The sequence below is a fragment of the Herpailurus yagouaroundi genome, unplaced genomic scaffold, assembly GCF_014898765.1.
Source record: "Herpailurus yagouaroundi ecotype Mexico unplaced genomic scaffold, PumYag 183, whole genome shotgun sequence".
In the NCBI taxonomy this organism is placed as follows: Eukaryota; Metazoa; Chordata; class Mammalia; order Carnivora; family Felidae; genus Herpailurus; species Herpailurus yagouaroundi.
The window spans coordinates 14,733,057-14,760,575 of NW_024412414.1; the positions used below are offsets into that span (position 1 = coordinate 14,733,057).

Genomic DNA, 27,519 nt, shown 5'->3' on the forward strand with positions numbered 1-27,519 from the left:
TGTTCCTGATCTCAGGGAAAAAGCTCTCAGTTTTTCCCCATTGAGGATGATGTTAGCTGTGGGCTTTTCATAAATGGCTTTGATGATGTTTAAGTATGTTCCTTCTATCCCGACTTTCTCAAGGGTTTTTGTTAAGAAAAGATGCTGGATTTTGTCAAAGGCCTTTTCTGCATCGATTGACAGGATCATATATTCTTATGTTTTCTTTTATTAATGTGATGTATCACGTTGATTGATTTGCGAATGTTGAACCAGCCCTGCATCCCAGGAATGAATCCCACTTGATCATGGTGAATAACTCTTTTTATATGCTGTTGAATTCGATTTGCTAGTATCTTATTGAGAATTTTTGCATCCATATTCATCAGGGATATTGGCCTGTAGTTCTCTTTTTTTACTGGGTCTCTGTCTGGTTTAGGAATCAAAGTAATACTGGCTTCATAGAATGAGTCTGGAAGTTTTCCTTCCCTTTCTATTTCTTGGAATAGCTTGAGAAGGATAGGTATTATCTCTGCTTTAAACGTCTGGTAGAACTCCCCTGGGAAGCCATCTGGTCCTGGACTCTTATTTGTTGGGAGATTTTTGATAACCGATTCAATTTCTTCGCTGGTGATGGGTCTGTTCAAGCTTTCTATTTCCTCCTGATTGAGTTTTGGAAGAGTGTGGGTGTTCAGGAATTTGTCCATTTCTTCCAGGTTGTCCAATTTGTTGGCATATAATTTTTCATAGTATTCCCTGATAATTGTTTGTATCTCTGAGGGATTGGTTGTAATAATTCCATTTTCATTCATGATTTTATCTATTTGGGTCATCTCCCTTTTCTTTTTGAGAAGCCTGGCTAGAGGTTTGTCAATTTTGTTTTTCTTTTCAAAAAACCAACTCTTGGTTTCGTTGATCTGCTCTACAGTTTTTTTAGATTCTATATTGTTTATTTCTGCTCTGATCTTTATTATTTCTCTTCTTCTGCTGGGTTTAGGCTGTCTTTGCTGTTCTGCTTCTATTTCCTTTAGGTGCGCTGTTAGATTTTGTTTTGGGATTTTTCTTGTTTCTTGAGATAGGCCTGGATTGCAATGTCTTTTCCTCTCAGGACTGCCTTCGCTGCGTCCCAAAGCGTTTGGATTGTTTTATTTTCATTTTTGTTTGTTTCCATATATTTTTAAATTTCTTCTCGAATTGCCTGGTTGACCCACTCATTCGTTAGTAGGGTGTTCTTTAACCTCCATGCTTTTGGAGGTTTTCCAGACTTTTTCCTGTGGTTGATTTCAAGCGTCATAGCATTGAAATCATGTGGTCTGAAAGTATGCATGGTATAATTTCAATTCTTGTATACTTATGAAGGGCTGCTTTGTGACCCAGTATATGATCTATCTTGGAGAATGTTCCATGTGCACTCAAGAAGAAAGTATATTCTGTTGCTTTGGGATGCAGAGTTCTAAATATATCTGTCAAGTCCATCTGATCCAATATGTCATTCAGGGCCCTTGTTTCTTTATTGACCATGTGTCTAGATGATCTATCCATTTCTGTAAGTGTAGTGTTAAAGTTCCCTGCAATTACCACATTCTTATCAATAAGGTTGCTTATGTTTATGAGTAATTGTTTTATATATTTGGGGGCTCCAGTATTTGGCGCATAGACATTTATAATTGTTAGCTCTTCCTGGTGGATAGACCCTGTCACTATTATATAATGTCCTTCTTCATCTCTTGTTACAGCCTTTAATTGAAAGTCTAGTTTGTCTGATATAAGTATGGCTACTCCAGCTTTCTTTTGGCTTCCAGTAGCATGATAAATAGTTCTCCATCCCCTCACTCTCAATCTAAAGGTGTCCTCAGGTCTAAAATGAGTCTCTTGTAGACAGCAAATAGATGGGTCTTGTTTTTTTACCCATTCTGATACCCTATGTCTTTTGGTTGGCGCATTTAATCCATTTACATTCAGTGTTATTATAGAAAGGTACGGGTTTAGAGTCATTGTGATGTCTGTATGATTTATGCTTGTAGTGATGTCGCTAGTACTTTGTCTCACAGGATCCCCCTTAGGATCTCTTGTAGGGCTGGTTTAGTGGTGACAAATTCCTTCAGTTTTTGTTTGTTTGGGAAGACCTTTATCTCTCCTTCTATTCTAAATGACAGACTTGCTGGATAAAGGATTCTCGGCTGCATATTTTTCCTGTTCAGCACATTAAAATCTCGTGCCAATCCTTTCTGGCCTGCCAAGTTTCAAAAGAGAGATCAGTCATGAGTCTTGTAGGTCTCCCTTTATATGTGAGGGCACGTTTACCCCTTGCTGCTTTCAGAATTTTCTCTTTATCCTTGTATTTTGCCAGTTTCACTATGATATGTCGTGCAGAAGATCGATTCAAGTTACGTCTGAAGGGAGTTCTCTGTGCCTCTTGGATTTCAATGCCTTTTTCCTTCCCCACTTCAGGGAAGTTCTCAGCTATTATTTCTTCAAGTACCCTTTCAGCATCTTTCCCTCTCTCTTCCTCCTCTGGGATACCAATTATGCGTATATTATTTCTTTTTAGTGTATCACTTTGTTCTCTAATTTCCCCCTCATACTCCTGGATTTTTTTATCTCTCTTTTTCTCAGCTTCCTCTTTTTCCCTAACTTTATCTTCTAGTTCACCTATTCTCTCCTCTGCCTCTTCAATCCGAGCTGTCGTGGTTTCCATTTTGTTTTGCATTTCGTTTAAAGCGTTTTTCAGCTCCTCCTGACTGCTCCTTAGTCCCTTGATCTCTGTAGCAAGAGATTCTCTGCTGTCAGCTATACTGTTTTCAAGCCCAGCGATTAATTTTATGACTATTATTCTAAATTCACTTTCTGTTATATTATTTAAATCCTTTTTGATCAGTTCATTAGCTGTTGTTATTTCCTGGAGATTCTTCTGAGGGAAATTCTTACGTTTGGTCATTTTGGATAGTCCCTGGAGTGGTGTGGACCTGCAGCCACTTCCCCTGTGCTGTGGTGTATAACTGGAGTTGGTGGGCGGGGCCACAGTCTGACCTGATGTCTGCCCCCAGCCCACCGCTGGGGCCACAGTCAGAGTGGTGTGTGCCTTCTCTTTTCCTCTCCTAGGGGCGGGATTCACTGTGGGGTGGGGTGGCCTGTCTGGGCTCCTTGCACACTGCCAGGCTTGTGGTGCTGGGGATCTGGCGTATTAGCTGGGGTGGGTAGGCAAGGTGCACGGGGGCAGGAGGGGTAGGCTTAGCTCGCTTCTCCTTAGGTGATCCACTTCAGGAGGGGCCCTGTGGCAGCGGGAGGGAGTCAGATCCGCTGCCAGAGGGGTGGCTCCGCAGAAGCACAGTGTTGGGTATTTGCGCGGAGCGAGCAATTTCCCTGGCAGGAACTGGTTCCCTTTGGGATATTGGCTGGGGGAAGGGTGAGGGAAATGGAGCTGGCTAGCACCTTTGTTCCCTGCCAAACTGAGCTCTGTCGTCCCAGGGCTCAGCCACCCTCCCTCCCTTTGTCCTCCAGCCTTCCCGCTTTCTGAGCAGAGCTGTTCACTTATGACCTCCCAGATGCTAAGTCCCGCTTGCTGTTGGAACACACTCCGTCCGGCCCCTCCGCTTTTGCCAGCCAGACTCGGGGGCTTGCTTGGCCGGTGGGCCGCCCCTCCACCCCGGCTCCCTCCTGCCAGTCCCTGGAGCGAGCACCGCCTCTCCGCCCTTCCTGTCCTCTTCTGTGGGCCTCTCGTCTGCGCTTGGCTCCGGAGACTCCGTTCTGCTAGTCTACTGGTGGTTTTTTGGGTTAGTTAGGCAGGTGTAGGTGGAATCTAAGTGATCAGCAGGACGCGCGGTGAGCCCAGCGTCCTCCTACGCTGCCATCCTCCCTCTGGGACTGAGGATTGAAGATTCTAAACAGCCATCCATCACATCAGAGATTAGAGAAATTTTAAGGATAGATTTCTACTTAGAAAAGTTTAAAGTAAATTATAGACATTTTAATTTCAGTTTGGGATAATAGCCACTAATTGCTGTGCATTGACTAGTGGATATTTGAAACAGTAGCCCTGCAGGGCACACATCCCAACCACTGCCTCCCAGGAACTTTTGTTGTATTGTATGTGTTGTTTTCTAATGATGTCAGTTTTTTGAAGGTCCCTTCTTGCATGCCTGGATTGTTTTTACAGGTTTTTCCATCACTTCTCAACTGCATTGTACCAGGGAATCACCTAGGCTGTATGTATAAAATGTAGATTCCTTGATCTCACACTGATGCCGTGTGTTAATCCAAGGCATGGGCAGGGAGGGGGGACTTTATAATTGACTTTTTAAATAAGAAGCACAAGGATTCTGAAGGAGATGGGTAAGACCATGTCTTTCCAGAAGGATTAATACAGTCTTTATTTTAGAGTAGGAAATGGTCTATATTTAGTAATTTAAACCTTAGAAAGTTTATGTACTGGTAAATAACAGTTCTTAGATAAAATTAAGATGTCTATACATCATTAAATAATTTTGAGTACTCATAAAACTACATTGTAAATACTACTTAAAAGCTGAACTTTTTTACGTATGTTCAGTGAAGGGTTTGACAATACAATCTGAGGATGAATAAGGACTCCTTTAAACTTTAACATTTCCCAAAGTCAGGCGTGTAATACTCTTAAACTGTTCAACATATACTGTTATATCATAAAAGTTGTGAATTCATATCATAATTTATTGAGAAGAAATTCTAATAATGCCTTTCCCCTTTCAATGCCAGCTTGACCTCCCATGTCAGTTCTCCCAATTTATTTTCTGCCTGTGGTCTCTGATCAATATAGAAAAATCAGTCTCTGTTCTGACTCTTGCATTCCTGGAGTTTCTGATTAATTTATCCTCAATGACTGTACAAATTCCACCATTGCAAATTGAAAGTTTAACTTGAACTTGTCAGTCAAATATGATTAAAAACCACTTGCAAAGAAGTAGTAATTTTTTTAATGTGTTCTTTTTAGCAGTCTTTGTACTTGACCTTCATTTCCACTGGAAAAACTCTTAGTTTAACAACTTAGTTAGATGGTTACCAAATTGCTACTCTGTCCAATTTCTTTTCCTATTCTTATACTATCTTAGTTTTTCTACCCAGCTTTGGCATTTCTGTGATCTCAGAATAAAAGTGGGGGCTCTGAGCTCTCCATGAAGTTAATCATGGAGTACTTATTTATAAGTGAGATTATATTAATGCTCATGTTTGTGCAGTTGCTATGATGAAACTGTCCTTAGTGTTTTTCTGGGGGCAAGAGAAGTATAAATTAATGTCTGTAAGTAAACTATAAGCGTTAATATCTTCTAGGTAAAATGAGAGAACAATATTGAACCTATAATTGTGATACGTTTTATGATATTCTAAATTACTTTGTATCATATGACTCAGAAAATAGCTTATACTAATTTATGTTTCTTCAGAACACATATTTTTATCTTTCTGCATTCTTGATCTCAGAGTATTTTCACTTTAACCCCCTTTTGGGAGAAAAACTATAAGTGTCATAAGCAGCACATTACCTGGATCATTCCAAAACCTTAGCTTGGCCATATCATTTGCAGAATATTCTCAGATCTGTCACCAACAGAGATTGTCATTCCTAAGTAATAAATGATATGCTAGTTTTCAACCGTGTTTTTTTCTGGTTGTATTGTCTTCTAAAATGCCTGTGTATTCTCTTTCATCTTGATTATTTGTGTCTCAGTTTTCCACTCATTCCATTTATTTTCTGCCTGTTGAATCCTTTGAAATTCAACACGGTATACTTTTTAACTGTTAGGTAAATTTGGGTAGCAGTCATTCTTATTCTTTAAAAAGAAAAAAACCTGAGAAATTATTATTTTTATCAGTACTTTTTATGTTATAAAGAAAATGTAAAGTCATAAGGGAACCTTTTCAATTGTAAAAGTAGAAGAGAATAAATAAGATAAAAATTAGTGAATATTTTGAACAATATTGAAACGACATGCATGATTGATAAATTTACATTGTTAGCTATAGTCAAGACCATGTGATCACTCCTGAGTCATGTCAGATAGCAATCATTGTTTCTGAGTCATCGTGTTATGCCATATTAGCGCATTTTAGCTGAGTAGTTAATAACTCACTTAGTGATTCTCAAATAGCTATTTGAATCAGAATTGCATTAAGAACTTTTTGAAACATGTACATTCCTAAGCCTCAGATTTTGCTTGGGTAGAGCAAAAACATGTGGACTTTGAAAAATCTCCCCAGTAGTAATCCACTATTTTAATGGCCTGATTTATGTTGTTTCAGTTTTCCAAGTGGCCACTAGGTTAATTTCCTAAATTGCAAATTATTTACACACATTTTTTTTCTGAAGGCTTGGTTGCTTCTCATATTTATAGGATGAAATTCATGTTTTAGTATTTGATTAATTCTCTCCTCACCCCAAACTAGGCTGAGAGATAGCCACAGGTATAGCCTTAATTCCTTGTGTCACACGCCAGCAATGGTGAAACTCATGGGACTCAAGTCACTGGCTTCTTCCTGTACCCGTGGCAGACCCCACCTAGCAGGAAGGCATGGATGGCACTGTTTCTAGCAGAAGTCAGACTTGGTCTTCCTTTTTCGCATCATTGTATAGTGGTGAGAGTGGACCAATGTGCCATCATATTCTACCTGAACTCTGTTCTAGTCTCCAGCATTATAGAGTCTAGAAAAAAAAATCTGTAGTATTTGCTTTTAGAGTGAAACATTTCATGTGTACAAAAGAATGCATGTTTCATGTTCATACTGTATAAAGGACAATAAAGCCTCATGGGCCTTCTACACAACTTACAAAGTAGAAATTATCAGTATCTTCTAAAGGCCGTTATGTTTTTCTGTATTCTGACTCTCTCTTTATCTTATGGTGTGGCACCATTTGAATTTCGCATTTATCATTTGCCTGCTTTTTGTTTATTGTTGCTATGTATTCCTGTAACTCTATACAACTCTTTAAGTTTTAAGGTTTTTTTTTTCCTTGATTTCACGTACAATGTATATTCTTATGAAGTGTGCTTTTTCATATAATGTATTTTTTAAAGTTTGTTTGTTTGTTTGTTTGTTTTAGGAGGGGAGGGACAGAGAGAGGGACAGACAGAATCTAAGCGAGCTATGTGTTGCCAATGCAGAGCCCGACACGGGGCTCAAACCCATGCACTGTGAGATCATGGGTCGGACGCCTAACTGAATAAGCCACCCAGGTGCCTCTAATTTAATATATCTTGAGATTTATTATGTGGATATGTAAAACTGTACTTTCATCAATTCTTTCTGCTTTGTAGTATTCCATTGACTGAATCCACCACAGATCATTTATCAACTCACTTTGACATGGATTTGAGGGACATCGGTTTGTTTTATGTTTTTGCTATTACCTGCAATGCTGCTAGGGTTATTTTTGGACATGTTAAATGGTGTATGTGTGCAAGAGTTTTTCTTTTTTTTTTAATTTTTTTTTTTAATTTTAGAAAGAGAGCTCACACAAGTAGGGGGAGAGGGACAGAGCGAGAGGGAGAAAGAGAGAGAGAGAGAGGGAGAAAATCCCAAGCAGGCTCCATGCTCAGCAGAGAGCTTGACACAGGGCTCTAACCCACAACTCTGGGATCATGACCTGAGCTGAAATCAATATTGGACGCTCAACCGACTGAACCACCCAGGTGCCCCAAGAGTTTGTCTAGTATATATACTGAGGAGAGAAATTTCTGTGCCTTCGTTTACCAAATGATACACATAGGAATCTATAGTCCAACAGTCAGGGTATAAAAATAATTTTCATTTACTTACCAGCACTCGATATTCTCTAAATTTTAAATTTCTGCCAATGATTTTATCTATATTGTGGCATTTTTGGTAATGTTTAATTTTTATTGTCTTTGATTTGTTATAATTTACACAGTGGGTTTGTTTTATTATTAAAATGAAAAGTATAGAATATTTTGTTATTTATTTATTATTTTATTTTATTTTAGAGAAAAAGAGTGAGTGAGAGCAGGGGAGAGGGACAGAGGGAGAGACAAAGAGACTCTTAAGTAGGTTCCAAGCCCAGCGTGGAGCCCAGTATGGGGCTCAGTCCCACAACCCGAGGATCTTGACCTGAGTTGAAACCAAGAGTTGGACATTCAACTGCCTGAGCCACCCAAGCACCCCTAGAATATTTTAAATAGAAAAATAGGGTATAGGACAATCTGTATATTATGACTATAAACATGTAAGTAACATGTACTGCCTTTTGTGTGTGTGTGTGTGTGTGCGCGCGCATATGAGTGTGTGTATTTCAGTATATATGTACACACATAAAATAGATGAACAATCACTTAATCATTATTGTTTGATTCATTCAGTGATGCCACTTGGCTGTATCATTTCTTCTTTGCATACTGGTGAACCTGGGGTTAATGATGTAGTTGGGGCAGAAGGAAGGAGCAGGTCTTTAACAGGAGAGGTAGTGTGTAAGCAGGAGGAAGTAGAGCTGCTGAGATCTTCGCCAGCTGTGTCGCTTAATGAGCCATATGCAAATTGCTTTAACTCCCAAACTCAGATTCCTCAAAACTCAAACTCCGCCTCCTCAACCTGAGAGTAGTGCTTACCCTGTGTGCTTGAAGATTCATTGATAGAATCCACATAAAGAATGTGGCACATAGTAAATGTTCATCAAACTTCAGTGAGCATCTGCTTGGAGAAACAGGACATACGTAAAGAAAATATCAATAGAGGAAACGTGCTAAGTGCCGAAGTTCAACCGATGCACCCTTTATAACCAAGTCAGTGTTCATGTAAACTCATATGGTAAAAAGAGAACCGTTAACTCTTAAGCAGTACGTGAAAGGAATCCCACAAACTTGAGAATCTAAAACTGTTTCTTACTATCTGACTGTTCATACTTTTCCACATTCCCACACCCCTTTTATTGAAAGATGAGAAGAATCTGTGAAAGTTTCGGGAAAAAAGAAAGTGCAAACGAAAATAGAAACCATAGAGGAATTATAGTGTTTATGAAAACAGTGTTTGCCGAGCGACTGGCTTTTTATTTCAAGTATATGCTTCTTTGAACAGGGACGGCTGCCAGCTCTGGAAGAGGGAAGTGTTTTGCTAACTAGGCACTTTTGCTAGTTCTTAGAGACATTGTCCCCTGGAGTGGTAACCTTGAAGAAGCCCAGCTTCCCTAATAGAATGTGCTGCATGACAGGTCACACAGGTCTAGATTTTATGTGAGCTGTTCTGGAAGGCTCTCTGCCAGGTCGTTCTGTCACCTCTCCTCAGCAAATGGAGCCTCCTTTCTGAACAAATACAACGTGGAAATGGGAAATAATGCCTTCATATTTAGACTCTAGTAAAGAACTTTTCTCTGTGTCAGCGTGCTGTTTTATCCCACCTGCCGCGGCCACCCCGTCCTTCTCTTCCTCAGAGGCTCAAAGGAGCAAGAAAAGTACAAACATGTCAGTGAACTCAAACGTACAAATAAGAAGAAATGGTAACCAGAGCCTAACAAAAAAGCAGCACGAGAATTCCACACTAGAAATATCAGTATAGGGACTGCCTGGATGATATTGTATTAAATTGTTATTATTTTTATTTTGTTGTTGTTCATCCCGGGAGGAATGGGTGTTTTAAACTGGTTAAGGGGCCCAGGAACATTCCACGCAGTGGAAATAGAGCAGCCTGTGCCCTCAGGTTGCACTGGAGTGGACTCCAGACCCCTTGTCATAAGCAGAGTGATGGCGGGCAGCTGACTTCCCTCAGCATCCATTTGCTTCCTTGTAGGTGGCAGGAATCATAGTCCTTCCCTCCTAAGGCTCATGGGAGGATTAAATGAGCTCAGTGCCAAGCACGTGATAGTCAATAAAAGACAGGAATTACTATCAGCATTTGCTTTTTAGTACTTTAAGAGAAACATTTTTAGCACCAGTATTCGGCACTAAATACTTGTAATAAATCGAATTCTGAAATATCTAAGTGACACTCCTGCCCCAAAGGGCACTTTAAATAGTTGAATCTCATCCCCCTCGTCCATCCTGTGCTAGACATGTATGTACTCATGTATGTCAGGCTGTGTCCATGGTACACCATGTGCCGAGAGGAAAATGTCATGGCACGCATTGGAATTAGTGTGGGCTTTCTTCTTAAAATATTAGAAGACCATTTGTATGGCCCTATATAATGTGAAAAGCCCACTAAACTCCTTTCTTTTAAGGTAGCAATGGTGATATTCAAAATATTTATGAAGGAGCCTGGTGCTTCAGATCAGAATGGGCAAAGCTGTGCACAGTGGCAATGGCTGTGCAGTGTGCACCTGAACTAAGTATCAGCCGAGACTGTGGTGGGGACAGGGCTCGGATTGTGGCTACAAATCTTCAGAAATTTCCAGACCTTTAGTTACTAGTCCCCATAGAGCCAGCAGCTTTGTTTTTGATTTCTGTCCTCCATTTCTGCCTCAGGGAAGAGCGTTTCAAAAAAAAAAAAAAAAATACATACCACCAACCAAGGAAGTGAATGTTCACACGTCCTTTGTACCATAAACCACTTAAGTCTTCAGAATGCCCAAATGATAATAAATATTATCTTTTCACATATGCATGCTCTGAAAAAAATAGGTGGTCTCAAAATGAACATGAAGCAGGAAGATTTTTATTAGGATAAATTGGAATCCATCTTGTATGTTTCCAAGCACCACTTTTGCTACGTAAAATAATAGATGTCTGACCCTGAAGTAATTGGGCTCAGGAGGAATTCATGGGGAGAGAATTTCAAGTGAAGTTCAGTATTTCTCAGCTTCCTTAGCTTGTGATCAAACTTTAATCACTCTGCTTTCAAACTGTAAAATTAGTAGATTATGTAACCAAATAAAGAGCGTTCTTATTGCACCCACCAAAGTGTTTCACAGTGACTAATCTGCACAAAATCCTCTCAACTAAGTATCACCCCGAGTTTGTATAAAAAGCTTTCCTGTGGTTGGGTGTTAGGGGTTGGAATGACAACCCATGAGCTCTTACTGTACAAGAAAGCCTGCTTCCTATAGTTTTATAATTCAATTTAAATTTGTTTGTTTGTTTGTTTGAAGTGGAAAACCCTCATTCCTCCTCCCCAGGTGTCCTGTGATATTGCCCAGACTCCTCACAGAGCCAGTGAATCGCGAAGTGGGTGATAATGAGCAGGGCTTGGAAGGATGGGGTGTAGATGGCTGGTTCTTCCACGTTGTTTCTCCATGTGTCCCTGCCTGTGAGGCTGCCTGTCCCTGCTTCTGTCTTGGAATCTTTCCCAAGTCCACCTTTCTGGGAACTCTGGGTTCTTCTCTTCAGGCTTACTGCCTCTCTGTGGACTTGAGACCCCCATGCCTCCCCAGCTGGAAAATACCTTTTTTAGTCTTGAAGGAAATTCTTCCTTCTCTGTTAATGTGTTTCTAGCTGAGGCTTTTGTTGAATCTTCTCAGTGGTTTCTTTGGAAACATCCTGTGTATTTGGGGAACAACTTGAACTTTCCATTCTGCCTCCTCCTTCCCTGTTAACAGGGGATCACAGAACCTGCAAAAGAGGGAGATTCAGGGAAAATAAACCCAAACTAAACAGTTTAAAACAACCACAGAGAGGAAGACCCCTTTCCGTCTTGGTCCTGACAGCTAGGGCCATAACTCGGAAGCTCCCTGTGTCCTGGCCCTTGGTTTCTCAGTGCATCCACGACCCTTCAGCAGAATTACTTTGGGAAGTTTAAAACAACAACAACAACAGTTCCGGGCCTGGTGCCTGGAAATTATGATGCAGTGGGACCAGGGGATCAGCGTTTTTGCAAAGCTCCCCCAGATGGTCTGATATGGAGCCAAGCGTGCCGACTACCGCCCTAAATCTGATATTCATTAATTCAGCACATATTGTTTTCAGCGTCTGCGGCGAGCCCAGCACCAGGATAGGCTTTGGGGCATACAGTGGGGATGCGCACAGAAATGGCTAAGTAGAAAGCGTGCCTAGCAGAGTTTATCTATATTTGAAAAAGAGGGGTTTTGTGGTTGTTGTTGTTATCTTTGTTGTTCTGTTGTTCCTGTATGACTGTATGTTCAGAAACCTCAAACTCTAGGCCTGCAGGCCAATCTTGTCTAAGGCAAGTTTTGTTAGAGCAATTCTGTTTTTAAAAAAAAGAGTTGCCAACATGAAAACAAAAAGGTTAGCAGCTATTGTGTGGAAGTGAGAAGTAGCTGACCCTTTTCACTGCATGGGCCTTGGGCAGCCCCTCACCATCCCCATCCGGCACTTGTCACTAACTCCTCACGTCTGTCTGGTTCTTTAACATCCTCATCTTCTGAGTATGTTGGGAAAACTGGAGTATGTATTCGCGAAACTGTCATTTGTTTTTGTTATTCTGGACTGTTAAGCCCTGGTGATGGGAACTCGATCTGGTTCTGTAAAGTGAAATATAACCTCAGATGTCCACATGGTGGACACTTTATTATCTTGAGGGTCTCGAGAAGCCAAAGGAAGCAGAATCTGTGCTTTGAACAAACCGGGAACCACAGAGTCCATTGTTAGAAGCTTCTTTATCATAAATGTGTGCAGGCAGATTTCTAGGTCGTCAAGAGGCAGCGCTGGTGTTCAGAGTAGGACATTTACTTATAAATCTGCATGTAGCTTTTTGGTAAATTCAGCTCCACCCCCTAAATCAGTCTGTGGGAAGATGGAAACATTGATTACTGTTGTGTGAACTGGAGTGTATCAGCCCTTAGTTGCACTTCATGGCCTTCATTAAGGTCTTCAAATTTTTCCTGCCAGTAGTTAGAAATGCTCTCCTGGAATTTCACATATGGTGTGCATAGAAAATGCTAATATTTGGATGGCATGCTGGGGTCCAGAAGAGAGGCTCCTTGTGGTCTGAGGCAGCCTGTGTACACAGAGCTGGGGTATCCCCCAGCGTGGGCACGGTCTTTGGGACCCTCTGATCTTTGGTTGCAAAGTTTTAGTTCTTTGACATCAGCTTTCATTAGTGGGTGGATGAGAGCCATTTCATTGAATAAACTTGAATATCTTCTGCCTAACAGATATTTTCCCCTTTGACCCGTGGGGAGGATGTATCCTCTCCTTCATTGTCACACTCCCTCCACCCCCCATGAAAAGATAAAATGAAAAAAATTTTAAAGAAATGTTCTTTTTTATTTTTTTAAGTTTTTAATTTTAATTCCAGTTAACACACATTGTATCTTAGTTTCAAGTGTATAGTAAGGGAATTGTATTTCAGGTTAGAAAAAACATTGACATGCTTCTAATACACAGTGTTGTATATTTCTTCAGGAGCAAGAAAGTGATCAATTATGCTTTTCAAAATGTTTCAGCAGGAAAGTGCAATTTGGTCAGGGATTTCAAGATGAGCTACATCTAAATGGCAGACATATTTTGTTTGATCAACACAAATGTTTTGAAGTTGTGTGTTTAATTAGTTTGAAACATTTGAAACACCAGTTTGAAACACCAGTTTGAAACGTTTGAAAACAGGGAGATCTCTTATAATAAAACTCTGTAGGTCCTGACTCTTCCTAAAAATCAGATTGGCTGGCAGTCCTGGATTTACATTGCACCATGTGGACAGCCCCCAAGGCTGAGGTAAATGGGCACACATGCTCCTGTGCTCAGTCTACACCCCTCCTTATGTACATTCCAGATTATTCCATATGGGCAGTCAGTTTGAGGATCCTCCACCCGCCGCCACTGTTGTGAGGTATGGGCTTTGTCTGAACCATTATTTATTTGTATGAAAACAAATAGAGGCGTGTTGTGATTGGGGAGGGTACCCAGGGTACTTTTCCTCTCTCTGTCTCCTCAGCCGAAATTGCTGTGGGGATAAATTCAAGCTGCTATCAATCACAGTTTGCCTCAATTTAGATTTACACTTCTATGTTGATAGAGTGGATGTTTTATACACCTAGATATAGCCCCTAATAGGTGTGAATTCTAAGCAGATAACTATTCATAGCCACAATTAGCGTTTCCAAAAGGTGTCAGAATCACTGCTTTAATTGTGATAAAGCAACTTTAAAAAACACAATTAAGCAGAACAAGTTTTTTTTTTTTTAAGATGTAAGCAGTTAATGTCTCCTTAAAATGAGTTAGAGACCTCTGTTTGAGTATTTTGTCCTTGATTTCTCTCCAGTCAAGGTGTCAATTATGTTTAATTTCTTTGAAATAATAGCAGTAACTATCACATCTTGAATACCAAGGAGTTGGCCCAGCATATAATCACAATCTTACTTAATTCTTACAATGAACCAATTATGTACATCTTTACCACCCCTGTTTTACAGATGAAACATTTGAGAGCAAAAGAGGTTTAAACAAATAACTTGCCTGCAGTTACACAATTGTGTGTGTATACACATATGTGTTTATGCCACATATTTATGTACATGTACACACAGTTAATGTACACATATTCTATTTCTTCCACATCTCATGATTTTAAACTACTCTCGGGGTGCCTGGGTGGGTGACTCAGTAGGCTCAGTCATCCAGCTCTTGATTTCAGTTCAGGTCATGATCTCATGGTTTGAGATGGAGCCCCACTCTGGGTTCTGTGCTGACAGCATGGAGCCTGCTTGGGTTTATGTTTCTCTCTCTCTCTCTCTCTCTCTCTCTCTCTCTCTCTCTCTACCTCTATCCTCGCATGCACGCTCTCTCGCTCTCTCTCTCTCTCTCTCTCTCCAAATACATAAATAAACTTAAACTATTCTTAACCACCATTCATAGTAAGAAATGGTAGTTCATTTCAGGGCTTAATATTTAATACATTGTACTTCCATAATATCATGGTACAAACCAGTCAGTACTAACCCTTATTAAATTCAGTACAGTTTGATCATTTTTTCTTTCCTTCATTTGCCCCCAAACAAACACACAGGCAAACAAAAAACCAATGCATAACACCTTGAATGGAACCTGAAGTTCCATAACCTGAAGTTTGGGAAACACTGACTTAGAAGCTAGATATCAGGGAAGCCATTCTTGATGGAGCAGGTGAGAGAGACCTTGGAGGAGAGACACTTGATAAAATGAGGCCACACTACAAAGGGATTTTCCTAGTAATAATTCATGGAGGCAAACATTTGTCTTTGTGTTCATATATTACCTTACAATAGAAAGATCTTTGCTTTATAAAATAATTACTCGAAATTCTCTATTAAACATTTAATGGTAGTTCTTATGTATGCAAATTATACCTAAAATAGACAATAATAATCAAATGGGAGGCAAGGTGAGTAGAGCTACAGACAAAACAAAAATGTCAGGGTATTGATACTGTTGAGGTTGGGTCATGAGTATACTAGAGTTCATTATTATTTTGTTTACTTTGTATGTGATTAGAATTTTTTCTAATCAAAAGTTATTTTTACAAAGTAGGACCTCCATGGTCTTCTGTTTTTTACTAAGGTTCACGGTTGAGAACAGACACATCAAGGTTGGATGTCTTTACTTTCCTCTGTAAAATATGAATAGTAAGTAGCCAGGCTGACAGAAACTGGTGGTTTTAGGGTCTTGTGATTCCAAACTTCTCTAAAGTTGGGTTTCTCAAATTGACACAGTTCACATTTATGGGTGGATAATTCTTTGTTTTGTGGGGACTGTCCTGTGTATTGTAGAGTGTTTAGTGACTCCCTGACCCCTACCCTCGAGATGCCAGTGGCATATCTATAGTTTCCCTTTCTCAGTTGTGACAACCAAATACCTCCTCAGACATGGACAAATGTCCATTGAAGGGCACAATCTCCCCCAGTTGAGAACCACTGCCCTAGGGCCTGAACACATCACCTCACCTGATGTATATGCCTGGCTAACCTCTGATCAGAGATCTAAAGCTTCCAAGAGCCACATTCTGCCCAGGTCTCAGGATAAACCAATTACAGATGAGACAGAATAACAACAACTAGGGATAGATTTAAAAATACGAGGGGCGCCTGGGTGGCTCAGTCAGTTGAGCGTCCGACTTCAGCTCAGGTCACGATCTCGCGGTCCGTGAGTTCGAGCCCCGCATCGGGCTCTGGGCTGATGGCTCAGAGCCTGGAGCCTGCTTCCGATTCTGTGTCTCCCTCTCTCACTGTCCCTCCCCCGTTCATGCTCTGTCTCTCTCTGTCTCAAAAATAAATAAATATTAAAAAAAAAATACGAGACTTAGCTTAGGCTGGGTCATTTATGTGAAATTGGGCAAGTTAATTAACCTTTATCTATTTTAGTAACCTCATGTGTGAAATGGGGATGGTTATAGTACATGTGTTTATATTTATAAAGCACTTGGAGTCTTGCCTCACACACATTAAATAGTGTGTGCTATTAATGTCTACATAGAACCCATTGCTGCCAACATGATGGTTTGGAAATCTGGGAGATGAAGAGATCCCCCAAAGTGCTGTATTAGTGTCCTATTTAGTTATTAGTGTTTGTAAATGTTTCTGAGTGCTTTGAGAATGTTCACATAGAATGCATAGTCAAATTTGCTCCCCGAGTAACCTGTGATGTAAAAGGAGGAAGTGTGCTGCAGTGCAGTTGGTTTTTAGAACTCCTTAAAATAGGGGTGCCTAGGTGGCTCAGTCGGTTAAGCGTCCGACTTCAGCTCAGGTCACGATCTCACGGTCCATGGGTTCGAGCCCCACGTCGGGCTCTGGGCTGATGGCTCAGAGCCTGGAGCCTGCTTCCGATTCTGTGTCTCCCTCTCTCACTGTCCCTCCCCCATTCAAGCTCTGTCTCCCTCTGTCTCAAAAATAAATAAACGTTAAAAAAAAATTAAAAAAAAAAAAGAACTCTTTAAAATGGAGTGACTTCATTAGATCAAACCATACTTTCTATATGAATTTACCTATGAAAATAAAAATACAACCAGCCACAGGCAGACAGCATGCTGAGCACTTGGTCACTGGCCAGGCATCAGTGTTTCTGTGACTGGATATAAGGAGCCACAGAGCCCAGCCTGGGATACTCCAGAACGAGATGTCTCCATTTGAAAGTTCATCTTTTCTCTTTTAGACGTGGGACAGTGGTGAATCACTTCTCTTTCCTCTCCACTGTTGTACCTTCAGTCTTACTCATGTGATTTTGGCTGGCGCAGAATCAATACCATGCAAGCAAACTCCAGGAAGATTCTCTTCTCTGGAAAAACACACCTTATCCTTCCTATATTTCTTCCCCTCCATTTATAAATATGCTCAAGAATTTTCCAACTTAAAAGTAGCTTTCATTGACTCTCCATCGACCCTCCACCCATCTCCAACCACTATCCTGTCTCTCTCATTCTAAATTATTGAAAGAGTAGCTGATTCTTGCTGTGGCCACTTCCTTGCCCTCTCATTACACTTCTACTCTCCTCCTCAATGTGGCTGAAGCTTCCCAAGGACTCACTGAGCCTGGCATGATAACATCACTGAGGGCACAGCCCCAAAGGCATCTTGAAGGTCTTGATTCACAGTATCTTGTTCATGCTGTCTCTTTCTCTTTCTTATTCTCATTCTTTCTCTCCCTATATGTGTATTTTTTAAAAATAGCTTTAGTGGGATAAAATGTACATACCACAAAATTCACTCATCTAAGTGTACAATTCAGTGAATTTTAGTAAGTTTACAGAGTTGTGCAACCATTACCATAACCCAATTTTAGAATACTTCATCTCCATAGAAAGAACTCTCCTGCCCACTTGCGGTCCCTGTGCATTCGTACTCCCAGCCCCAGGCAATCAGTGTTTTAAGTTGTTCTCCACTCCCTGGCAAAATTACACACTCGCCATGCCCTCTTTGCTTTCATAATGTGGTCCATCCATGGGTTGTACTGAGCCTCTCACGGTGATCCCTTTCTGACCTTAAGGAATTCATCTTCCTCTGCTCACATCTTAAACATTGGGCTTCTCGATCCTTCCCTCTATCCCAGTGCTTTCTGGATTTCCGAGTCATTTCATTCCCTCCCATGAATCACTTACTGTGCTGGGCTTTGCCGACGTTATGGTGCTCTCCCATACCTGCCTCCTTCCTTGTCTGCTAGGTAAACCCTTTTTAATTCAAGAATTACATTGGATGCCACCTGTTGTAGGCTGTCCTATGAAGTCTCCTCATTTCCTAACCGTTGGTCATACTTCTCCGTAACTGTACATTGAAGAGGTGTAGCTCATGAGCTCTGACCAGAAGGCAATCTTGTTGTCCACTTTGTCCCCTTAGATGCTTTCTGTGGAGCCCTCTCCTGCTCCTGGATGAAAACCCAGGTAGCCCCATCCCCTCTATTTTTGACGGTGCCTAAATATCAGACATAATCTCAGTCAAAAAATTAAAGTCCCCTGTCCCATGTAATAGTTAAAACTCAGAACTTGATTTGAAGACAAAACTAATCTCCCTCCAGTGCTTACCTGCTGCAGAGGGGAAGTCTGCAGTCCAAGAAAGATAGAATTCTTTGGCTTCCCCTTCACACCTGGCACCCCTAACTTGCTAATTCCAATTCAGTTTAGTGTTTTGAATGGGAAGAGAAGAGGCCAGCCCCTTTTACTTGATTGATTCCATTATAGTGCTTTGGGATTATGGCACTTCAAACTTGCCAGGAATGTAGAACTGGTATTTTCTTTCATGGGTTCATTAGAGATCCCCCCAACTTGGGGTGTGTTTCCCCCTCTAATTGTGGTTATGGACTCCCACCCCTATCTGGTCACCTCCTACTTTCTCAGCCACCAGAAATCCAGAGGTACCCTTGCTTCCTTGTGGAAGGTGTCCTCCCTCCCTGCTCCCCACCCCCCCCCCCCAGCCCCCCGCAACCACCCAGGTGCTTCTCCTATTTGGAATGTATGGCACTGCCTTTCCCCAGCTGCTCCCCAGTGTGTTTCTGGCTCGTAGGAGACGACATGCACTCTGTGCCCCTAACATCTCCTAAGATCCATTTCCTGTTCTGCTTCAGTCTGCCCTTACTCTTTAGTATGGTCCTAGACAGCTGCATCCCCCACAATGCGGTTCTGTGTCCTTAAAGCACAAACCCCGTAGGTTAAAAGAAGTACCTTTCTTCCCCCCTCCAAGGGGGTGGAACTTACCAGAATTCTCTTCAAGGAAACTTCTCAAATTCTTCACTCAGTCTCCGGAAACCTCTCATGCGAGGAAGGTCCTCAGAGCCAGACAAATGGTTTTGCAGTATCTCCTTTGAAAAATTGTTCTTCATTCTATTCTGTTCTGGAACCTCCCTTTCATTTGGGATGTAACACCTGCTATGTCTTGGTGACCCAAGGAACTTCACATGAACATCCTGTTGCAGACTCCTCTCCTCCAGTTCAGAATCTTTTGTTAAAATGTTTCTGGATCAGCATGCTTCTTGAGGGCAAAGATGATGTTTTAATTCCAAATGTCCTCTGTATGTGTGTACCTGATATGCTTGTAAGCCCTCAGTGACTGTTCTCCACCCAAAATTATGAGGGAAAGAATAGAATGGCTTTGCTGGGAGTGCAGACCTAGGGTTCCTGTTAAATGCTGCTTATATTCTAGCCCAAACACCCTTTCTAGCACTTTTTAACCCCCTTTTACCTCTTTCTCCTTGATTCTGGGCACCAAGAATTTTTTTGATTTTATTGACAATGAATACTTTTATTGATTCCAATAAAATCATTTACACATTTTTGACCTATTATCATGTTAGAAATGACTTTTTTCGGGGGCACCCGGGTGGCTCAGTCGGTTGGGTGTTCGACTTCAACTCAGGTCATGATCTTGCAGTTCTTGAGTTCGAGCCCCGCATCGGGCTCTGTGCTGACAGCTCAGAGCCTGGAGCCTGCTTCAGATTCTGTGTCTCCCTCTCTCTCTGCCCCTCACCTGCTTGCTCTGTTTCTCTCTCTGTCGGAAATGAATAAACATTAAAAAAATTTAAAAAAGAAAGAAATGATATTTTTCTTTGAAAAGTATTTGTTAATGTTTTATACTTATATGTTTTTGTATTGAGAAATCAATATATGTATGTACATTGAAAAAAATGTAGAGAAATATATAAATATATAGTTACATATAAATAATATATATTATAAATTTATTTATATATAAAATAATGCAGAGTGAAAAGTAGTTTATTCTTCTGTTCCCTGTTCCCAAGTGAACAGTTTTCTCCCCAGAAATAGCTGCTCTCTTCAGTTCTCATATCCTTCGAAACTGTTCTCCGGGCTTACGAATGTATATAGATGTATGCTTTTTGTCCGCATACAAAAAGTATCAGACTTTTCACACACTGTTTTGCACTTTATGTTTGTGACTTTGTGTGTCTTTGAGAAACCATGATTTAATCCCAGATACAGTTGATGAATTCTTCTTAATTCATACCTGCAACAGGGAAGGGGTGTTATCACAGTAAAATGCTTAAAATCAGGCAAAAGAGTTGTTTACTTAAATAGCCCAGTCCTTTCCCTTTATAGAAGAAATTTAATTTCTTAAAAATGTAATAAATTTTAATTTATTATCACTTATAAAACTAGCTTCAATTACCAATTCTATTAATACAGACTTTTAAAAACATACAAACCACCAGCTCCTACTTTATGGTTCCCTAATGACTCCATTGCTTAAGCATTCCATTTGACCCCTAATATGTGAAAAAAATATATAGAAAATACACAGCTTCTGGCATCATTTTTTAAAACAAATATCTTGACCCATCTGTGTCTCGCTTTATTTATCTAAAAAATGGGAGTGATATTATTGAGCCTCGTGGATCATTGTGAGGATGAAATGAGTAGATGTATGAAGCAGTGCCTGGCAAGTAACAAACACTCAATAAAAGGTTATGGTTATTATGTTGCTATTCATTTTCCTTTCTGAAATTTTGAGAATTGTCTTTGTATAAATCATTTCTATCATGTTGTTACTTAGCTATTTTAAAATTCTAAATAAACGTATGTGGCAAAGACTGTTGTTATACAGACGTAGGAAAGGTGCGTTGCTCCTCATCAACATGTCATGAGGTCTGCAGTAATTTCCCATTTGATGAGAAGGAAAGAAAACTCACGTGGCATGTATGATTATGAAAATTTGTCTTTGGACATTTTATTCCTGTTTAATTTGGAAAATCTCAAGGGTAAAAATATGTCATAGAATTTGCTTATTGTCTAGTTTTCCTATTATTACTAAATGTGGCAGGGCCCAAAAACCTAAGTCCCTTAATTAGGGCAAGGTTCCTTTCAATAGAGGTATGAAACTAAAAAAAAAAAAAAAAAAAAAAAAAAAAAATCCCAAAGAGCACCTTAGGTCTGACTGTATTATAAAAACATTAGATAGTGTTGATCTTTTACAGGGATGAAGCTTCCACTAGAAAACCCACAATTTTGTTGAAACTTGGACTTGTTCCAAAACAATAAGTATTGTCCTGAACATACCACAGCGGTCAACATTGCATGCCAAGTAGTCACTCTTTGTTGGAGAGATGTTTGTAAAAGAGAGTGCCCTGGAAATGTCCATGTTCTTTTGAGGCTTAACATCAAGCAAGAAAATTGAAGTAAGCCCTCTCTGGAGTATGCTTAAGAAGGGTTGACATTTTGCCTAATATTTTGAAGCAGGAAGTGGGTTGGCATGTTTTGGTGGCTGTGTCTTTTCCCCTCAGTGTGCATTTGACTGAAGCCAGTGGAACCAACTGAGAAATGGATTTGTAATTCTTCCTGACATATCATCAGTGAAAATCTCTTTGAATTGAGGATAGAGAGATCTCTTCAAGTTGCCAGAGAAGATCTCTTTGAGTTGAGGACAGAGTAAAGGAGACTCTAATACCAGCACACGGCAGTCCACGGTGTTTTGGCAACATTTTTATATAGCTGACTCATGGACTCGATGTGTGCACAACGTGACTCCGATTCTCTTTCTGCCCATGTACACCGATTGCTAAAAGGACCAAAAGAAAAAATTAGCTGGATGGTAGAGATAACATGCCTCACTATAGCAAAACAGCTTCATAATTTCAGCTTCTTTGTCAAGCCTTCAGCAGTAGCCTTCTCAGAACATTTATATTTTTACAGATTTTTTTCTCGTTTCAGTCTGTATAATTTATATTTAATTCTATTTTGATAAGCTTCTATTAATTTCTCCATGACAAAAAAGCAAGAAATTAATCTCTAAATACATATACATTCATATGCATATGTGTACGAATACATATGTGTGTGTGTGTGTGTGTATATATATATATATATATATATTCTATCTATGTGAAAGAAATTATTTTTCTATGTAATAAAGCAATTGTGTACAAAACAAAAGTTAGGTTATATCAGTCAGTGTGTATTTAGGGTAGTAAGGTGGGTGGATCTGTAGGTTTGGCTTGTTCTCGGAAGGGTCCTTAACCCACAACAGGTAATAAATTACTGTTGTGGTTGTTTTTTTGTTGTTTTTTTTGTTTTGTTTTGTTTTGTTTTCAGATTGTAGTCTAGTTCAAGAGAGAAGCCATAGTCAAAACAACCATGATGGAAGGTATTGGAAGTGTTGAGCGTGAAGGAGTATCAGGTACTGTAGGGGTCCACAGGAGCGCAAGATGACTTCCAGCTGGCATTCACTGTGTTTGCTGATTGTGCGGTGTAAACGCAGAACTGCTGGTGTGAACTTAACATCAGACTGAGCACATTATTACCTCCCCTCTCCTTAGCTGCTAAACATTTGTGAGCTGTAGGGAGGACGTTTGTGGAGTTGTCGAGAATCTGGGACTTGGAGCCCAGCATTCATGTAAATTGAATTCCCAGCCAGTTCGGTTCCAGCAGGAAAGAGCTTTGGTGTGCAGAGTAGATCACTGCATTTCTGGAAGATGTGAAGATTATGAATGAACGAATGATAATGATTGTGAATGAAAACAAAGTGAGCAGACGATGCCTGATTTCTGATCTGGCAGGATGTGCAGTCTTACCAAGCCCTTAAACTTATTTATTAGTTGACTATCATAGTGTTATGGTTGCATTCCATGACAGTGATGTCACACAAATTCTGGAAGAATCAAAATACAAAGGCATCAAACTTTTATCCACCAATAATTGAGTATTTTACTACACAAGTCTGTAATCTGCTCAAAGGTGTTTTTTGGTTTTTTTGGGGGGAGTGGTTCATGGGGCTTGGAAACAATATGCACTCAGTGAATGGACTTTGTTTCTCAGATGTCATAATTTGAGGGGTCTTTTTGCAGATGTGAGAGATATGCTAAGCAATCCTTCTAGACAAAATTGCTGTAGGGTTTGTCTCAATGAAAAAAAGAATGCTCATTTGGTGCCTATTACTCTGATACAAATGAAGCCAGATCATTCTCACGCCTAAACTTCCACCACATAAAGAAACTTAACTATGAGCATTTGCCAAGAGTACATTCAAAGTTGCTCATATACTTTTAATATTGTAAACATATATCAATATTTCATGATCTGCAATCTTAGTAGCAATTTCATAAAGTATATGACAAAAGCCACAAATGGCCTCTTCTTTTAGAGCAACCAGGAACAACTATTTAAAGCATTTTTGGTTTTGAGTCCAAGGTCTAGCATTTTTTAGCTCAGCTGACATTAAGAATAGATAGTACAGTTGTCAATATGTACTGAATTTGGGGGCTATTTAAAGATTGCCATGAGAAACGTGTTGTCAGTATATTAAGCTGTTGCCCCCAGATGCAAATGCCTACTAGAGAAAATTCTAAAGGCTATCTATTTTTTCTTTGATTTAAAGCATTCCTTTACTGGTTGAATATTCCTAATATGGCAGATGACATTGTGATTTGTATTTGTCTTGCTTAAGTAGCTTCCTTTGTATTTATTTTAGCTTGGTGATTTCACAAGTAGGACAAGATTTTATATGTCCCTTCTCTCTGTAACAATACTTGGCAATGATGAGAAGTCAGGTCATGATTGTATTAATTACTCTCATTATTTATAAAGTTAATGCCCTACTTTAGCACTCATTAAAAATGGGCAACGTCATTTTTAAAAATAATGGTCCTGAATGATGTTTTATCTCCAAACCTTATACAGTGTATTTCTTTGTGTGTGTGTGTGTGTGCATATAAAAGAATATTAGGATATATGTTTTGCTTCTCTTACATCAGATAGATTGCCTAATATTGCCCAGCCTCTGATTTCTATGAATTTGAAGGTAAGAATGAAACTGGCATGTTGCAAAATGTTTTCTTTTCATCCTTTTAAGCCTGATACAGGCTACAATATGTCTGATTTGAATGTTTGCTACAAATCCTATCATGGCAATTACTGGTTAACACTGCAGTGACTTTTCAAAGGGCTTTATCTTGATACTAATATTCTTAGCCCAGCAAAGAAGGTCTATAGCCAGGCATTATATATCTGCAGTCTCATTTTATACCACACTCAACCTGGCCGCCTGCATTTGATCTCGTTAGCTTTCTTTTCGTTTTAACAACAAGCCATGAACCCTTAAGACCCAAGGCCTTTGCATATTCTGTTCCTCATGTCCAGAGATGAGTGCCAAAATATGTAACCAGCAGTAGGGCATGGGCACTGACCAATCACAAGTGACATGGGCTAGAGCAGGATTCTGGAAGCCCCCTGCAGAGCCAGGTATTAACCCTTTAGGTTGTGGATCCAGGGTGTTGGGGTGGGGTTCTAGGGAAGTTCTTGGGAGATGAGGTGATAGGTGATCGGACAAGGTCCAGAAAGTGACTACTCACCTGCCTCCTTACCATCTCAAAGCCATACCAAGTATTTGTCTATAGCTGAAAAATCACAACTCTGATTATATAGTCTCTTCTTTTCTCATTTCTTCAGAGGACCTTTCCCTGACCTTGCTGAAGGGGGCCATTGTCATTGAGTCTTTCATAAAAACTTCTACTTCTGCATTATACCTTCCATAGTGTCTTGTTTACAAATACTTTGTAATTATTTGAATCCTGTTTCACTCCCTTTAGGTTATGGGCAGGAATTCCTGAGGGCAGGAATCATGGAATTATCTGACAACCCAGTCCCCACTGTGTCTTCCTTGAGAATTGAAATTCCAACCTCTAATAGGTGCTCAATAAATATTTGTTGAATGAATGAGTTTACAAAAAAGACTTTATAGAACTTCTTTGAACACATTTATACTTTTAAAATGCAGCAGAGATGCATGTTACTTTGGGGATGTGATGTTGGGAAGATAACTTTTTTTTTTAAGTTGCCATCTTTTTAATGCCTTTAAATACATTTTCCGGAAATGATTTTCAAACAGTGGCTAGATCCCAAGCTGTGACTTATCTTTTCGTTCTAGTAGAAATGCTTTCACTCACTTGATGTCCGGTACAAAGATTTAATCTCCTGAGTTGAATTATTCATTGTTCTTAAAGCTCAGCAAGAAACATTAAAACTTAAAACTTGAAAGCTACTACTATATATACAGGATATTTGGAACATTGGAGCAACCAATGATGAATGAGCTACTGTCCTACCTTCAGAGAGTTATCAGTCTAGTAATTTTCTCCTTACCCGAATTACAAGTATTTAGAACATTTTATTTCTCCATTGCAATGTCAGAACAGAGGCCATTTATTTTGTTCGCTATATGGCATAGAGCAAAGCCTCTCATATATATGTGGATTTTTTAAAACTCAACTTGGGGCTTAAACTCACAACCCTGAGATCAAGAGTTGCATGCTCTACTGACTGAGCCATCCAGGTGACCTTGGATGCTTTTTAATAATGATTATGTTGATGGTACTACAGGATGCTTTGCTAAAGTTTGTCTTTTTTTTTTTCCTGAAAATTCCAACTACTTGTACTTTTTACATCTGTTACTTTGTTATTAACAAATGCTTTCCAAGTTAGATTTCGTGTATAAACTGGATAGCTTTAACTCCTCAAAGGAGGAGATAGCAATTCAATTACTGTTATACTCCTCAAGCCCTTCCTGTTTTCAAGACTTACCCACTGTTTCCAGACTTTAATACATCTTGCAATCACTCCAAAACGTTTTATGAATCTTCGACACATCGTGTATAATATTACTGCACTTCATGTTCCAACCTCTTTTGTGACTGTCATTCTATTTTATTTGATAGTTTATTTCTTCCTTTTCTGCTTTATGTGTGTGCACGTACATGTGTATATGTGTGTGCATTTGTGTAGTTTGTGTTACCTTCTCATTATTTCTGGACTACTTTCCTCATATGCATGATTATGGTGTTTATAGTTGTCAGTTATAAGTTACCTGTAATCTAGAATGATTTAAGTTATCATTCAAGTTAGTAACTGAAAACAATCACGGACACAAAATGCACAACTGATTGAGAAGAAATAAAAGAAGGAAGGCTCGGTATCGGAAAGCCTTTGATCCAAGTAGGGAAACTCAATCACTGGAAATACTTGAGAAGTGTAATGATTGATGGGGACAGAACGTGTATCTCCACTTGTATGCTTAAATCATTGAGTAATTTCAGCCATCAGTCTTTTGGGGTCTGATAGTATTGAAAATGGCTTCAAAAACTTTCAGGTTCATGTGCCTGCTGTGACATGCCTTCCCCAGACATACTGTCTAGTTTTTTTATCATGTCAATGCACACACCACTTCCACTTGTCACCATATACATTTCTTTACCTGAAGGCATGTTTTTAGCAGTGGAGCCATTTTGCTCTCCCAGGGACAGATTAGAAGTGTTGGGTAATTAATACTCCCTGAGGATAGCCTCCAAACAGTGACTAATGGGGACTGGTGTATAAGTACCCCAGCTCCCTTGTCCCTGGGCAAGGATAGCTCTGGGCAACTCCATGATAACTGTTGGATGACTCTGTGGCATCTATTCTGCCTGGGCTGGACCTCCAGAGTCTCCCCAGTGAGAGTGAGCTCTAGTCCTACACAAGGATCAGTGATTTTATTTCTTACCCTTTATTGGCTGCCTTCTTCCCCTGTCTTATTGCTTCATACCCTGACTCTTTTTGTCTTTCACCACCCAGGTAGACTGCTTGCACTTGAATTCATTTAGCAATGTTTGCATTAGGGGAACCCAAGACACAAGCAGTTGGTAGTAATGGGGCAAGTGATAGATGGTCATAGATACCATGATACAGTAAGTTACTCACCTGCAGTTCTTAGAACAATTGTATTTCCACCTGTTTCAGATTCCCATGGATCAAGTCATACTTAAATTCTGGCATTTTTGTTGTGTTTCCACCACTTACATCCCGCCCAAGAACATATATTAGATTACAAGTGCATAAGAATACCACTAGAGGAATGACTGATTTAATATATTATTTTAAGTATGTAACTTACAGGTTATCACATTTTCACTCTTGGCATTGTTATTATTTGGACACACTTCATTCTTACTGAATACATCACAGTGCATGTCAGGATCCCATGATAAACCACCATTGTCTTAAGAAAGCTGACATTTTCTCTCTTGCTCAGCAACAAGTAATATCGCTCAATTCATAGCAGCTACTGAATCACAGTTGTACACCTTTTCTGTTAATGTGGATGATAGTCAAAGTCATTAATTCCCCTGTGTGGAACCAGCTGAGTGTCAGCAGTCCAGAAAAGATTCTCCAATTTTAGGTGTGCATATCTAGCTTACTTGATCATTAACTATAACATTAACTAGTGTCAAA

At 39.8% G+C, this 27,519-nt stretch overlaps 1 protein-coding gene across 3 annotated transcripts in view; it reads left to right on the forward strand.

The window, feature by feature from the left end:
- The window catches only part of CNTN3 (contactin 3), a 352,529-nt gene that overhangs the window by 65,435 nt on the left and 259,575 nt on the right, over nucleotides 1-27,519 (forward strand). The gene's annotated exons all lie outside the window — the stretch shown is intronic.